The sequence below is a fragment of the Capra hircus genome, chromosome 25 (assembly GCF_001704415.2).
Source record: "Capra hircus breed San Clemente chromosome 25, ASM170441v1, whole genome shotgun sequence".
NCBI lineage: Eukaryota > Metazoa > Chordata > Mammalia > Artiodactyla > Bovidae > Capra > Capra hircus.
Genome location: NC_030832.1, coordinates 24,395,811 through 24,411,036, shown reverse-complemented (window position 1 = coordinate 24,411,036; position 15,226 = coordinate 24,395,811).

The window sequence follows — 15,226 nt, the reverse complement described above, 5'->3', positions numbered from 1 at the left end:
GATAAGTGCTCCTTTAGTGCAGGCCAAGATTAGGTTTTTGACACACAGATGGATAACCAGAGCAGGAGGCAGTATTGCTGCTAAGTAGAGGGACTGAGTTCCCTGACCTTCAAGTCCCATGACTTGACCTTCAGGGTCCATGAAGAAACCCCACTGCTTCAACAGGTTTGTTTTATTTGTTTGTTTTTATTTCACTCTCAAGGGAAGTAGGGATGTTGGTTATGCACATATCTGCCAACCAGGTGCCAATAAAGGATAATGACACCAACACCTTTTGGGGCACTTCCTGCAAGGATGGCAGAAGCCAAAGTCAGTTTCCCACCCACTCCCGCTGCCAGGGAAGTCCAGCCTTAATGCCTGTTCAGTTTGTTCTGCAGCCTGGCTTCTGCCTCTTCCTGCCTCTCCAGCCTGATTTTTTCACTGTCCCCTACCTCACGCCATATGCTCCAGCCACACTGAAGTATTCGCAGATATAGAAATGTGTCATCATCCCTTTTGCCTCACTGCATTTGTGTGGCTCCTCTTGCCTGGAGCCTGAGTATTTCCTTCTTATCCTTCAAGATTCACTCAGCATATATCCAAATTAATGACATTAATTTAAATATGACAGATAATGTTGAGTTGCTGAAATAGCTTTTCACTGGCAATGTGAATATACTATTGACAGTTTCAGGGAAAGATCTTTTGACGGTACTGTCAGTTCTATGATGGAAAAAAAATCTTTTCAAATTCTGACAACTTGACAATTTTTTTATCTGCATTATGATAGTTAAGACTGTGAACTTCAAGAGCAACATGCATGGGTTAAAATCTTATTCTTACCATTTATCAGTTAGAGACTCAGGCAAGTTATTAATATCTCTGTGCCCCAGCTTCCTTATTTACAAAATGGGATGATAATAGATACATCACAGCATTGCTATTATGATTATCTTGGCTTATAGAAGTAAATCTTTATGAGTGTTTGATGTTATCATGGTTATTATACAAGAAAGGAAACATCACTTGGCACAAAATAGTTTTTATTAATCCATCTCTCTGTGCATTTTTCATTAGCCAGGACCAGTTAAGGAAACACAACTTTGAGTTGTATTGATCCTTATACAAGCGTAAACTCAGGCATTAACATTTTATGACAGCACCTTTAGATGAAATGGGCTCATCCTCTCGGGGGATCTTGTATCTGCAATTTTGCCTTGTCTCCACTAGATAGAACTACTATTAGTTGAACTGGTGGACTAAAAAAGTCAGGAAGTTGAAAAAGCTAAGGTTAATTGGATTTCTCCAAGAATAATAACCCACAGACAAGTTTTCTTTCTTTTTTTTAAATAAAATAAACTCCTTACTTAAAACTTTGTTTAAAAAAAGATTCTTTCAGGACTTCTCTTGTGGTCCAGTGGTTGGCAATCTACCTGTCAATGTGGGGGGCATAGGTTTGATCCCTGGTCCAGGAAGATTCCACGTGCCATAGAGCAACTAATTCCATGGGCTACAGTTGCTGAGCTCTCCGGCCACAACTACTGAAACCTGCATGCCCAGAGCCAGTGCTCCACAACAAGAGAAGCCACCACAGCAAGAAGCCTGTGCACTGCAGCCAGAGAGTAGCCCCTGTTTGTCACAGCTAGAGAAAGCCCACGTGTAGCAATGAAGACCCAGTCTAGCCAAATGTAAAATAAAAAGATTCTTTCTGACTTCAGTTGTCTATTAATACATTTTTATTCATCACTAGACTAGAAAGTCCACCATAGGTAGGATTCATGTCTTTTCATTTTTGTTTCTTTACTGCTTAGTAAAAAACCTGGCAGATGTTTGGCCTCATTAGATATTTGTGGAATGAGTGAATGAATGAGTGTCGAATGGGCTCTTGGCTAAAGCATTCAGGGCTTCAAACTTTGGTCAAGGCAAATTAATTCCAAACCTGTTCTAAAATGGTCACCTCTATTTTGATTTCCAGGGCTTTCCTGGTGAGTTAGACAGTAAAGAATCTGCCTGCAATGCAAGAGACATGGGTTTGATCCCTAGGTTGAGAAGATCCCCTGGAGAAGCGAATGGCAACCCACTCCAGTAGTCTTGCCTGCAGAATTCCATGGACAGAGGAGCCTGGTGGGCTACAGTCCATAGGGTCACAAAGCATTGAATACAGCCGAGTGACTTTCACTCACATTTTGATCTCATCACCTTGGTGGAATTTATTGCTTTCTGATGTCTTATTTATTTATGTGCTTATGTGCAGTCATCCACCCCCTGCACTAGAATGGAAACTTCACAGGGCAAGAATCTTGCTCATACTTGAATGTCTAAGAGCCAGCGCAATGCCTAACACACTGTTGATGCCAGATGCATGTTTGTTACATGAATAAATGACCTTACTTTGATGATGGGCAGCCTGCAGGGGGCCTTGAACATTGAGCTGACTTTACAAAACAAAGTACAGGGAAAAATGAACGTTTAGGGCAAACAGCATGCTTGGGGCTGGGTCAGGGCAGTCTGAGACATCTTGAGGGGAGAAGACTTGTAAAAAGAAACACTTTACAGATCTTTATGTGTCCATTCCTTATTTAAAAATGCTGGAGAAGGGCTGGTAAGCCCATCGCCAAAAGTCTAATATGTGGGTTGTCCCCCAGCAGGTGCTCACAGCATTTGGATTGCTAATGAAGGCGAGTGATAACAATCACAACAGTTATCAAGGCTTACTTTGGTTTAGACTCTATTCTAACTAGCTTGTTATATCAATTGCTGCTGCTTTACTTTGACTTTCTAAGGTGCATACCATTATTAAATTCAGTTTGCTGATAAGAAAGAGAGGTACATAAGCATGCAATACTTTGTCTAAAGTCACAGAGATAGGAAAGACCAGGCTTGAACTCTAGCCCTTGTGCTTTTAATTACCATGTTCACCAACAAACAGCAAGTCATTCTGGCTCCTCCTGTCAGCAGCAAATGCCTCCACTTTCTCCTTCTGGGCTTGTTTTATTTTGTGCGTGCTTAGTTGTTCAGTCATGTCTGACTCTTTGCGACCCCATGGACTGCTGCCCTCCAGGCTCCTCTGTCCACGGGGATTCTCCAGGTGAGAAGAGAATACTGGAATGGGTTGCCATGCCCTTCCCCAGGGGATCTTCCCAACCAGGGATCAAACCTAGGTCTCTCACATCGCAGGTGGATTCTTTACCAGCTGAGCTACCAGGGAAGCCCCACCACACTCCAGACACAGTTTTTGTCTTTTGAACTTACATCTATTCCTGCTTCAAGGTTTTTGAAATTGTTATTACCTTTGGCTTTAAACTGTCTAATGCTTGACCTGAGGATGTTTTTTTATCATTAAAGAGATTCCACATAAAATACTGAATATCCAGGTTAACTTAAAAAAAAAATCACTGTATGTGGCAACATAGACTGATATTGGTCCACTTAAGATGAAATAAACATCTCATTTAACCTCAGTCCCCACCCTTCCCTATTGCTTCATCAAGCAGCGTTTGCTAGTTTATGTTACTTGCCAGACCTCTGCAGAAATTCAGTCTTGTGAGGTGAGTCCTACTTTATATCTAGCTCATCTACTGTGGCAGAATGGCCTGAAGATATAGGGATGACCCTTTCTTAAAGGTGCCAGTTTTACATAAGATCCCTGGTACATTTCTATGCCCTTGGGGTCTCAGAGCAAAAAAGTATTACCTTAGAGCCCTGTTGTCTGCTTCAGTTGGTCTGAGATGGGGCCTGAGATTCTGCATTTTTAACAAACTCCATGGTATTGCCAATGCTGCTAGAAAAACAAAGATTAAAAGGAATGTGATCATTCTTTTCTTAAACCCATTTTTAAAAGCTGCAAACATCCTGGCTGCTTACGTTTCTTCATGGTGAAATATATTCTTAAGAAATAGTTATAATTGCAGATGAAACTGAGCAGGACCTTGTGGAGCTCTAGGGGCACAAAAACCTTTCCGTGTCCCCTGTTTCCTAGCTTTCCCTGAGTTCCAAAGGTGGGTTCAAACACTTGCTAATCAGGGAAGCGAAGGGATGCAGAGACAACAGAGAAACAGTCAAGAAACAATAGGGCAGCCCTGCGACAGGATCCTGGTTCTGCCTCAAGGGATGCACAGAACAGCCTGTTTGAGTTTTTATTCAGAATTAAAATCTCCAACAAGTGGAAGATGTTAGCTACTGGTGAACAGTAACCTCAAAGGAAGGGAAGGAGACCATCTGAGGCCAGATTAAAGGGATGCAGGCCCTGCACACACCCTGATCCTTATCAGCAAACCTGACCTTGAGCCACTGCTTTGAAACTCCTCAACAATCCCCCTGGGTTGGGACACTTGACTTTTGAGGGCAGAAGCCCACTGTGTTGCCCTTTGCCTGGCAAAACAATAAGGCTATTCTTTTCTACTTCACCTCAAACTCTGTCTTTGAGATTTGATTCAGCACTGGTACACAGAGATAAGTTTTCAGCATCAGAGATACTTGAAGTCTCAAGCTAAATGCTGCAAGGGCCTGAGAGATTACCTAATGCAATGGAGAAAGGCCCAGAGGCTCAGGGAGGGGATGTGATGTGCTCAAGGCAACAGAGGAAATCAGAGTCCGGCTTCAGACCAGCTTCTTTGATTCTCTGCTCACAGATCTCTGTACCACAGGTTACACACTGAAAAAATCAGGAATCTTGGAGCAGTGCACCTGTCCCTGGGGTGGGTACAAAGCTCCCAGGAAGCCTTCATTAACAGTACAGGGTCACTCCCCTGTGCCCACCTTCATATTCATCAGGGGAGCCACAACTATCTCCTCCCTGGCTGGAGGCAAACTGTCTGTGTAGCCTTGTAAGAAGTCATGTTTAAAAGCTCGACTAAAGCTTTAGGTCATTTATGATCTACTAAATATTTAAGAATGTATGTCTTAAGGCACCTGAAAATTGCAGAGATATTTTATAGTCTCGTTTTGGGACATAGACTAGGTGCTAGCAATGGTTGGGAAAAATCAGGACTAAAGAAAAGGCTGGAAAATCTGACAATGGAAATGGTGAGTGGGGGAGGGCAGCGTTGGTGAGAAAGTATCTGATATTCAAGCACCAGTGGTCTCGTAGGAAACAAAGCTGAGACAGAAGGTGGATTGGAGGTTAAATCTGAGGGTGAAGGCCATGGAGACAAAATGATCGGGGTGGTTATTAGAAAAGGAATCGGGACAGACCCAGGGTGTTTGGGGCAAAGGAGTGAAAGGGTCTGGGTTAAATGCCAGGGAAAATGGATTGGCCCCACGATGCTGGTCTTTTTATCTGCTTTTTAACATTTTAATTGATTTACGTAATTGTTTTTCTGTCTCTAAGTCATGTCCAGGTCTTTGCAACCCCTTGGCTCCCATGTCCTTCACTGTCTCTTGGAGTTTGCTCACATTCGTGTCTGTTGAGTCAGTGATGCTATCTAACCATCTCATCCTCTGCAGCTCCCTTCTCCTTTTGCCTTCAATCTGTGTGATACCCGTATGGTGAAAAAAAAAAAAAAAAAGCGACAACAACAAAACAAAATGGAAAGCTCAGATAATAAAAGAGGCAATACATCGAAGACAATTCTCCCCCAGTCTCTAACCACCTACCTCCCAGACTGCCGTCCCTTGTTCCCAGGGGCAACAGCCATATTCTGTTTTTAATGTGCCTCTCAAGATGCATTACCTGTGCACATTAATTTCTGCCTCGATAGACGGATCTGTTCCATACCTTTCCTTCCTCTCTATCAATAGATCGTATATCTTGAGTATCATTTCATATCAGGATGTAGCAATGTCCCTTATTATTTTAACAGCTGCATTGTATTCTATTAAAATGTAGCGCTGTAATTTATTTAACCTGCCCTTTATAGATGGATGGCTATGTTATTTCCAGTCTTTTGCCTCCGTGAATGATTTTGCAAAGAATATTTCTCTACAACTGTCTCTACATCATGCATGAATATATCTGTGTGATGACTTCTAGAAGTGAAACGACTGGGTCAAGTGTGTACCTGTATCACTCACTGTGATAGGTATTGTCAAAATTGCCCTCCAGGGAGACTGTAACACATTTATACTCTCACCAGGCATGTATGCTGGTGAATTTTCTCACATCCTCGCAAACAATTTATAGGCAAACATTGCCAAGTCTTGAAAAAATTGAGGTATAATTCATAAACGGTAATATGCACAGACCTTAACTGTACAGTTTTGGCACATACATAAACTCACACTCTAATCAAGATTGAGGATAATTCCATCACTTCAGAAGGTTTTCTCCTGCCCTTTTCAAGCCAATTTTGGCTCCTGCTCCAAGAAGCAACCACAGCTCTGATTTTATTTTTTTTAATCACCATTGGCTTTTGCTCTTTAATTTCATATAAATAGAATTATGCAGTGAATTCTCACTTGTGTTTGACTTACTTTGGTTGATGTAAGGTCTGTGAGATTGATACCTGCTATTAGCAGCATTTGCTTCTTTTCATTGATAAATCCTGTCCCAACATGAAGCTATCTCAAGATTTGTTTGTCCGTTCTCCTCTTGATGGATATTTGAATGGTTTTCGGTTTAGGGCGATGATAAAACATAAAGAAAGTTGCTCAGCCGTGTCCGACTCTTTGTGACCCCATGGATTATACAGTCCATGGAATTCTCCAGGCCAGAATACTGGAGTGGGTAGCCTTTCCCTTCTCCAGGGGATCTTCCCGACACAGGAATCAAACTGGGGTCTCCTGCGTTGCAGGAGGATTCTTTACCAACTGAGTTATCAGGGAAGCCCTTGAGCGATGATAAGTAAAACTATAAGAATATTCTTGAACAACTCTTTGGGTGGACATATGTTTTTGTTTCTCTTGGGTGCAGGTCCAGGAGTAGAATTGCTAGATGATATTGAAGCTGTATCTTTAATCATATACAAGACCATCAAACTGTTTTCTGAATTGGCTGTACCATTTTACACTCGCAACAACAATATTTGGTGTTCTCCATCTTTTTCATAAGAATCATTTTATTGGGTATGAGGTTTTATCTCATTATTTTAAAGGGTATTTAATGAGTTTCATTGAGTTTTAATGTGTACTTCCCTGATGACTCAAGATATTGAGCACATTTTCAAGTGCCAATAAGTCATTCATGTATCTTCTTTTTAAAATGTCTAAGTCTTTTGACAGTTTTTACTGGGTTCTTTTTCTTTTATTATTGATTTGTAGGAGTTCTTTATGTAACATGGATACTAGTCTTCTGTCAGATGTATATTTTCTCCCAGTCTGTGGCTTGCCTGTTTTTTGTTGTTGTTGTTGCCTGTTTTTTCATGGTAAAACTTGATGAGCAAAATTATAAATTACTGATGCATTGCCATTTATTTTCTTTTATGGTTAGCCCTTTTTCTTTCCTAGGAAATCTGTGCCATAGCTGTGAAATTGTTCTAAGTTTTCTTTCAGAAATTTTTATAGCTCTAGGTTTCTATCTATGATACACCTTGAATTGACTTTTTTGGTGTGAGATGTAATATAGAGGTCAAGGTTCAGTTTTCCCGATATGCTTATTCAGTTGTTCCAGTGCTATCTGTTAAAAAGCTGTTTCTTTTCCCCACTGAATTGCCTGGTTATCTTAAAGAACAACACAACAACCGACTGTGTAACTGTGATCTTTTCTGGATTCCCTCTTCTGTCGCAGTGATTCTTATTGCAATGCCATAATCTCTTTTTTTACACTTTTTATTTTATACTGGATTATAGCTGATTAACAATGTTGTGATAGTTTCAGCAAAAGGACTCAGCTCTGCAATAGATGTATCCATTCTCCCCCAAACTTCCCTCCCATCCAGGCTGCCACATAACATTGAGTAGAGTTCCATGTGCTATACTATAGGTTCTTGTTGATTATCCACTTTAAATATAGCAGTGTGTACATGTTGACCTTAAACTCCCTAACTATCCCCTCAATCTCCTGATTATTGCAGCTTTATTATAAATTTTAAGTCAAATGTGGAGGTCCTCCAAATTTGTTCAAGATATTTTTGCTTATACTAGGTACTTCATTTATTAACAAATTTGAAAATCAGCTTGTCAATTTCTATAAATGGTCTACTGAGATTTCGATTGACTTTCCATAAGAGCTATTGATCAGTGTAGCAGAGACATCCCTGATAGCTCAGCTGGTAAAGAATCCACCTGCAGTTCAGGAGACCTCTGTTCGATTCCTGGGTTGGGAAGTTCCCCCGGAGAAGGGATAGGCTACCCACTCCAGAATTCTTGGACTTCCTTGGTGGCTCAGATGGTAAAGGAACTGCCTGAAATGGGGGAGACCTGGGTTCGATCCTCTGGGTTGGGAAGATCCCCTGGAGGAGGGCATGGCAACCCACTCCCATGTTCTTGCCCGAAGAATCTCCTAGGACAGAAGAGCCTGGTGGGGTAAAGTCCATAGGTTTGCAAAGAGTTAGACATGACTGAGTGACTAAGCACAACACAGCACACAGCAGAGACATCACTGTCAACAAAGGCCCATAGAGTCAAAGCTACGGTTTTTCCAGTAGTCATGTACAGGTGAGAGAGTTGGACCATAAAGACGGCTGAGTACCGAAGAACAGATGCTTTCTAACTGTGGTACTGGATAAGACTCTTGAGAGTCTCTTGGACAGCAAGGAGATGAAACCAGTCAATCCTGAAGGACATCAACCCCAAGATTCATTGAAAGGACTGATGCTGAAGCTCCAATAATTTAGCCACTTGATTCGAAGAGCTGACTTATTGGAAAAGACCCTGATGCTGGGAAAGATTGAGGGCAGAAGGGGCAACAGAGGATGAGATGGTTGGATGGCATCATTGACTCAATGGACATGAGTTTGAGCAAACTCTGGGGGAGTTAGTGAAGGACGGGGAGGTCTGCTATGCTGCATGTAGTCCATGAGGTTGCAAAAACTCGGACATGACTGAGTGACTGACCAACAATAACAATAAAAGGTGACTTTATCCTAACAGATTAAGTCCTCCAGTCCACCAGTCCATGAACATAGTATACTTCTCCACTTATTGGGTTGTGTTTAATTTCACTGAGCAATGTATTGATGTTCTGTAATTTTTAGCATATGCAGAATTCATACATAGCATTAATTTAATCTATTTCTAAAGCTTTTATAGTTTTGGTACCATAAAATATTAATTTAACTGTTAATTAGTTATTGGTAATATATACAAATTGATTTTTTAATAGTCAACTTACATTTAATAATTATGCTAAATTTTCATATTAGTTCTAGTAGATTTGGGGACAGATTCCTTTGGATTTTCTGCATACCCAATCATGTAAACTTGAATAAAGGTAGCTTTATTTCTTTTCAGTTTTTATGTCTTTTATGAGCTTCCATCCAATGTTGCATAGATGTGTGATAAGCGGACATTTTGGCTTTCCCCCCCTAGTTTTTCGGGGGATATTCACTCAATATCTTTTTTAAGGTTTAATTGACATATATTAATTTCAGGTGTACAACACAATGGTTCAGTATTTGTATATACTGCAAAATGATCACCATAATAAGTATAGTTAACATTTGTCATCATTGATAGTTACTTTCTTTTAAATCTTGTGATGAGAACTTTTAATATCAAATTTTGACAAACTTTTAAGATCAATATTTATTGACAAAATTTTTGAGACCTGTCAACTTGAAAAATAGTATCTCATTTTTAAAAATTTAAAGAAAATATTAGCATACTTTCATGTGCTAAAATTCATTTAGATTCATGTTTCTATGAACTCATATTTCTATTAGACTCATGAACAAGTTTGTTTAAATCAGACCCAACTGTGGTCTCTCTCTCTTTCTCTCTCTCTTACCCTGAACAATTATTTTATGGTATGTTGTGTTCCTGGAAGGTGTTAGCCTGTACTGGAAACAGTTCTGAAGTCAGACCAACCAGTTTCTACTAATTACTCCTGTCTTGGAGCTTACCATGTGTCAGGCACCAAAGCAAATATTTTGCACACTTGATCTTCAAGAGGCAGAATCGTGTACCAATGACTGGAATTCTAATACATTTTCCTAGGTGTAGGTCCTTGTGCAAATTAGCTAATTTCCTTTTCCTTCAGCCTCTTCATCTGTAAGCTGGAGATGATGATGATAGTGCCTAACTCCTGGCATTACTCTGAGAATTAAAGAAATTAATGCCTGAAAAACACATATCACAGAGTCTGAACATGCATCGTAAATGCCACATATGTACTTTAAAAATACCTTGTTTAATCATCTTATTAACTTGGTGATAAATGAATTACCTTCATTTTGTGGACAGAAACACAGAGGCCCAGTCAAATTAAGTAATTTCCTGAAGGATATTGTTAATAACTAATGCACTCAGAATTTGAATCTGTCACATTCCAGAGATTTTGGAAGCAGTGCACTATATTTCTCATGAAATAATCAGGATTTTAACCATTCTTAGTTATATCATGGTGGTTTAGTTGCCAAGCTGTGTATGACTCTTGCAATCCCATGGACTGTAACCTGCCAGGCTCCTCAGTCCATGGGATTTCTCAGGCAAGAATACTGGAGTGGGTTGCCATTTCCTTCTGCAGGGGATCTTCCCGACTCAGGAATCGAACCCGAGTCTCCTGCATTGCAGTTAGATTCTTTACTGACTGAGCTGCGAGGGAAGCCCATAGCTTATGCTTTCGACCTTATTTTACTCTGCTTGTCCTGATGACGGGCTTCCCTGGTAGTTCAGCTGGTAAAGAATCTGCCTGCACTGTGGGACAGCCCAGCTAGATTCCTGGATTGTGAAGATCCCCTGGAGAAGGGAATGGCTACCCACTCCAGTATTCTGACCTGGAGAATTCCATGGACTGTATAGCCCATGGGATCACAAAGTGTCGGACATGATGGAGTGATTTTCAGTTTCACTTTTCTCCTGATGATAACCTGCTCCTGAAGGGTTCAAATCTTGCTCTGCTCTTTCCAGCTGTGTAACCTCAGACAAGTTACCTAATTTCTTTTAGCCTCCATTTCATCTCTGTAAAACTGTAAAAAGTGGGACAATTAATAATAATAGGAAATAGATGAAGACCACCCAAGTGAGAACAAACAAAATCTGCTTACTCAGGACTTGCTGTAGCAAGGGAGTCAACCCACCATCCATCACTCTTGTTTGGCAGAGACTCAGAGGCTCTCCATGGAGTGAGGAAGCATTACATCGAATAGGTTTCAGGTGTGCCCTGTTTGGAGGTTGCTGGCATGGGGAAGCTTGAGGTGAGCTAAGCAGAAGTATCTTATGCCATTAGTTTGGGAAGAGTGTAATTGGCTTTCTCCGATTTCTCTTGAATTAGAAACTGTGGCCAAAAAAAAAAAAAAAAAAATAGGGAAACTGAGAGTTGTGAACCAAGTCATGACAATTCTAGGCTGATTTTCCAGAAGTTGAGTCAGAATTGTACTGTCCTAGGTGGTCTAACCATTATGTTTGTATATTCAGTCTCTCAATGATAAGTACCTTATTCATCTGTTAAGATAAATTTGAACAATATAGCACCTTATCTGTAGCACCCAGCACAATGTGTGTCCATATGTGCTCAGTCGTGTCTGACTCTTTGCGACCCCATGGACTGTAGCCTACAAGGTTCCTTTGTCTATGGGATTTCCCAGGCAAGAATACCGGAGTGGGTTGCCATTTCCTACTCAAGGGGATCTTCCTGACCCAGGGATCGAACCTTGCATCTCTTGAGTCTCCTGCATTGGCAGGGGGCTTCTTTACCACTGCGCCACCTGATGAGCCCACCTAGCACACAGTGAAGTGCAGTGAAGTGAATTCGCTCAGTTGTGTCCGACTCTTGGCGACCCCCTGGACTGCAGCCTACCAGGCTTCTCAGACCTTGGGGTTTTCCAGGCAAGAGTACTGGAGTGGGTGCCATTTCCTTTGTGATTGGATTTGAGGATGATTTGCCACCTTGGGGAAAATTCTTGTGCTAACTGAACACAGCCGCTTCATCTTCCGATGTGATGATACTCCACAGGATGCTGTGGGTTGAAGCCTGAGAGGGAGGATACAGAACACATCTGGGTCCAGTGATCCTCCCCAAGGAAACTCATGGTGTCTTAGGATGATGGTGGTGGTTTAGTCACTCAGTCGTGTCTGACTCTCACAACCCTCTGGAACGTAGCCCACCCAAGCTCCTCTGTCCGGAATTTTCCAGGCAAGAATACTGGAGTGGGTTATCATTTCCTTCTCCAGGGGACTTCCCAACCCAGGGATCAAACATGGGTCTCCCGCATTGCAGGCAGATTCTTTACAGACTTAGCCACCAAGGGAAGCTCCTCTCAGAAAGATACAGCTCAGCAAACTTTTGCCTAAAGCTATAATTCTCAACCCTGGCTGCATATTAGTATCACCCAGGGACTCATAAAAAGTAGTGATGCCTGATTCTGAGTCATTTGCTCTTGAATGGGCTTTGGGTATATTTTTTAAATTCTTAGGGAGATTTTAATATACAACCAGAATTGAAAACTACTGGCCTAAAACATGAATTTTCCCATTTTGTTTTTCCAGCAGTCAGCTGTTGTACCTATTTTGTGCCCAGGCCATTCCTAGGCTCATAGATAGAAGCTCATTCATTCATTTATTCACTCAGCCTTCAGAGCACGATGCTTGCAGGGTGCTTAGACCTGTGCTGGGTTCACTGGGAACAATGTGAGTAGTGAACTCTTCCCGCTGTATGTTCTACGTACTGGCTAAGAGCATACGTGCTTCAGGGTCAGACCGTCATGGGCTCCAATATCATTCTCTCTGTTCCTGCTTCAGTGGTTTTGGACAAAATATTCTTAACTTACTTGCTGTAGTGACTACTTGTACAAAATCTAAACTTCTAGCAGACTTAGTTTTCTCATCTATAAAATGGGGATGTATTGGTTAGGAAAACATAAATCACACTAGGTATTTCAAATGGAGAGGATTTAATATAGGATATGGGTACTGTAGGTGGTAGGGACCTAGAAGAGCAAAAAAATGGAGGTTGAAGAGGAAAAAAAAAAGGAAGTTGAAGTATCCTAACTATTAGAAATGTAAAAAGTAGTGACCATTCCTCAGTGCTGGGGAGCAAAGGGAAGAGGTGATATTATAGAATTTAGGTGCTCATGGGGGAATCTCTTGTCGGTAGGTATTTATATCTCAAAGGAAAGTCCTCCATAGGAGGGTCTCATGTCTCAGGGGACACAAGGTGGCTGGCGTTTATACCTCGGGGGCAGTAAGTGACAGGTGCTGGGCATGGCTAGAACCTTGACTGTCCTTTGCTGTTGGAGGGATGCTGACAGAGGCTAGACAGAATGAGTCCCTTCTCCCCTCCTCCTACCAACCTTTCAGCAATGCCTCCTTCTGGCGAAACCCAAATGGAAGCCAGGCATCAAGGAGTCCTGGGATGCGTAGTGTGTAGACATCCAGCCCCATCATCTCAGAGTAGAGCACAGGTTGGCAAAGGACAGCCTGCAGGTCACATCTAGCCTCTTTTCATGGGGCCCACAGATTAAGGATGATTTTAGCTTTTTAAATGTTGAAAACAAAATCAAGAGAAGAATCATATTTTTGATGTGAAAATTATATCAAATTCGAGTTTCAGTCTCCATGAATCCCAGACGCATGCATTGGCTTATGTGCTGCCTGTGGTTACTTTGTGCTACGGTGGTGGTGTTGAGTCTTTGTGACAGAGACGTAGGGCCACAAGACTCAAAATATTTGCTCTATTTGGCTCTTTACAGAATACATGTGCCTCTTTATGCATAATGGTATAGACAGTGTTTTGGGGGCTGAGAAGGCTATAAATCAAATAAGAAAAGACGCTTTGCAGAGCAGAAATGATGACTGGAGGAGTTAGCATGTGTGAAGTGCCTATTAGAGGTTTTAACATATAGAAAATATTTAACCCATTATGAGCATGTTCTGTGTCAGACACTAGGCTAGGTTTTGAGGTTCTTAGATGAATAAGGCATAGTTATGATTTCAAGGAGATTCTAGCCTCACAGTGGTGACAACTGGGTAAGGGAGAAACTCAAAGCCATGTGATAAATGCATTATTGATATCCTACTGTTGGCCCTTGCCATGCTGGGTTGCAGGAGAGACACCACAAAAATAAGGCTTTGGGTATTTCCTGCCCTGGGAACAGAGATACAGTGCACCATTTTGAAGTGTTAGTCGCTCAGTTGTGTCTGACTCTTTGTGACCCCATGGACTGGAGCCCACCAGGCTCCTCTGTCCTTGGGATTTCTCTGGCAAGAATAATGGAGTGGGTTGCCATTCCCTGCTCCAGAGGATCTTCCTGACCCAAGGATTGAACATGGGTCTCCTGCACTGCAGGCAGATTCTTTACCATCCGAGCCAGGTCCACCATACCCTCCCACATACTCTTGGTATAAGTATTTACCTTAGGACGTGTCTTTCCTTTAAAAGGAGGATGCCATCTCCATATCCCCAGATCCTAATCATGTATAGAGTTGACAATATGTATCTGTATATGTATTTGTTGAATGACTGAAAGAACAAATTGGGATCAAGCAATGTTCCATTCAGAAGGTACCTTCTTATCTAGTCCAGTTCCTTCAAATGGAGAAGTTGAGTTTCAAAGAGCTTATGCATTTCACCCTCTGGATGGTTGGATTAAGAGAAAGTCTGCCTTCTCAGAGCAGATGTAGTGTCATGCCAAGGCACATGACTTGGTGGACAGAGCTCAGGCCAGAATTTCAGCCCATGCTCAGCCCTCTTCAGTGGGAGGCCTTGTACAGTACACAACTTGTACAGCCTTACAGGGCAGTCCCAACCTGGCTGCATCACCCATAAGTTTTTGGTTTAAATTACTTTACCTTTTTCAACACATCCCTTGAGGCACAGGTGGGTGGGGAGATGATGTATTTACAACTTGGTGTTTGGGAAAGATCCTGTGGTGAAAGAGATTTTAAATCTTTCTGCAACTGGGTTGCACACTAATCCCTTCCAGGTCCTGGGGCTGGCTGCTGTCTCTAAGTAGCTGGCTGTCACGCCCTCAGCATACATATTTCTGTTGTCAGCATTAATAAGGTACAATTGCCTGGGGCCTTGTTACCTACCAATTAAACTTTGGATTTTATTGTGCAACCTCGAGGATGCTTTATGGTATCAGAAGCGTTTGGCAGTTAAATGCGGCTAATATTCATGGCTCCCACATGGGCGCTTCACATCCTGCTCCATTCACAATGTGATTAAGGAATTAATTGATTTGGATGAGATTGGCACATGCTCTTGACAATA